The following is a 2,130-nucleotide window of genomic DNA, read 5'->3' as shown; positions in this document are numbered from 1 at the left end:
TTGCTTTGGCAGCACATATACTAAAATTGGAACAATATAGAGGAGATTAGCATGGCCCCTTTACCTGGGATGGCATGCAAATTAGTGAAGCGCTCCATAAAAATAAAAATTTTAAATTAAAAAAAAAAATGGTATGATCTCATGCTAATGGACAATGGGGAAACCCAGCAAGGCCTGTCTGTTTAGATGGTATTTGGCCTCTCTGTACAGCAATTCCTTCCTCCTGGGTATGAGGAAGTGCTCTGTCTCTCTCTCTCTCTCTAGAATGGAGTTCTTATGACCTGCAATCAAACAAAGTAGACCTGAGAATTTATTTATGGCCGACTCTTACACAGAAGGTGGAGTCATGGTTTAGGTTTTATGGCTGGCTTTGGAGGAAAAGGGTTCTGGTTTCCATGACCCGCCTTCGGGAAGAGGTATTGTAGTTTCTACAGCTAACCTTGGGGAAGAATGAAGGACCAGCCACCCGACACAGGAAGGCAGGAGGAGGTTAGAGAAAAACTTTTACTTCTGAGGCTACTTCTGAGGTCTTCATTATGGGGTATTGTTTTCTGAGAGCTTACAATAGCAATGATTTTCTTTTCTCTGTCTTTCCATGCTGTCATGTTTGCACCCTTTCTTTCCAGCCAAACTTCCCACTCATTAGCAACTTTCATATATTTAAATAGTCCCCTAAGGCCAGAAGGTCCTTTCTCCCCATTCCTGTATGTCCAAAACATAAATGCCACTTCCTCCTTACAGCTTCACTGAGCCTCTTATTTGGAAATCATCCTCTTCTCACACTCAGCTCTTCATCTGTCCTTAGATGGTCCCCATCACTCCCATGTAACTATTAGATTTCAATGCTTCCCACTCACTGCATTTAGTTTTTATTCCTGTCTCTCAAATAACCTAGAACTCTTCCCATACTCCATCAATATTTGCTAAATAATTGGATGGATTAAAAGTAGCAGAAGGGTGGAGCTGGGGGATATTGTCTTTAAATTACCAAAGGCAGTTTGTAAACATGAGACCTATTTCTTTTTGACCAATAGGCCTGACCTGGGGTCTGGGATATGGTTTACCTTCCACCCATGTGTGTGTAAACAATGTGCTGTTTACATGGGGGTCCCTTTGCAGAGTTTAATAACTAAATTGGTTTTTCCTCACATTTCTAGTAACTATACTGGTTCCTAGCGACCATTTCCTCTCTCTTTTAGCTAATCAGGATTGATAGCTACCATTTAGTTCAATGCACTCCATTTACTGATGAGGCTCCACTGTTAGAGTTACCCTGGTATAGCACTAATCATGACAGATAACCAGCCCGTATGCTGAGAAGTTTATACATGCTAATTCTCCAACCCTCATAACTTCCCTGTGAGGTGAGTAATATTATTATCCCCATTCCACAGACGAAAAAGTAGAGGCTCAATAAGGTTATGCACTTGCTCAAATCGCACAGTGGCAAAGCCAGGACTTGAACCCAGATGAGCCTTGAGCCCAGAGCCCTTTTCACTGAACAGTTTCTCTGGTCTGCTAATAAGATGTCAGAGAAGAAGCCAAACCAAGCAAGTGCTCTTTTTACTGTCGTACACTGTCACCACTCTCTGGGTCACTGGAAGGCAAAAATCTCCTAATTCCTTCAAAACAGCAAATGTTCTGATGAAGTGGTTGAGGATACACATTTGGGAAACATGCAGCTCCTCCAAAAGAATGTCCATAAATATATTGGAAATATATTTATTAAAGAAGCCGTGTGTGGGAATTATTAACCTGGAGTTTTCTTTAAGGTAGCATACATATAATTACACTTATTACAGATTAGGCACTGCTCTAAGTACTGATGCTCTACATAGATTAATTTATTTAACCCTCACAAAAGTCTTATGAAGGAGATGCTATTGTCTCCAAATTACTGATGCAGAGAATGAGGTCAAGGGATGAAGCAATTTGCTCATGTTAGCACAACCAGTAAGTGCTCAGCTGGATTTGAACAGGCTGTGTGGTCCCAGAGTCTAGCAGGCATCTACCTCAAAGGTAGAATACTTCTTGGCAGCTTGCTTTTGGATTTACCTATTAAATAGATTTTGGACAAAACTGCATAGAGAGGAAAGAAAACTTGGCCGGGCGCGGTGGCTCAAGCCTGTA

The 2,130-nt window shown here is 41.4% G+C and overlaps 1 non-coding gene across 1 annotated transcript; it reads left to right on the top strand.

Annotated features, from left to right (window-relative positions):
- Window positions 1-104, top strand: LOC115893718. The gene has a single exon (XR_004053779.1). It is a non-coding gene; the product is annotated as a U6 spliceosomal RNA (small nuclear RNA).
- Window positions 105-2,130: the final 2,026 nt, after the last annotated feature.

The sequence above is a fragment of the Rhinopithecus roxellana genome, chromosome 15 (assembly GCF_007565055.1).
Source record: "Rhinopithecus roxellana isolate Shanxi Qingling chromosome 15, ASM756505v1, whole genome shotgun sequence".
NCBI classification, from domain to species: Eukaryota; Metazoa; Chordata; class Mammalia; order Primates; family Cercopithecidae; genus Rhinopithecus; species Rhinopithecus roxellana.
Note: the sequence above shows the minus strand (reverse complement) of the source record. Positions and strands in the feature narration are given on the sequence as shown.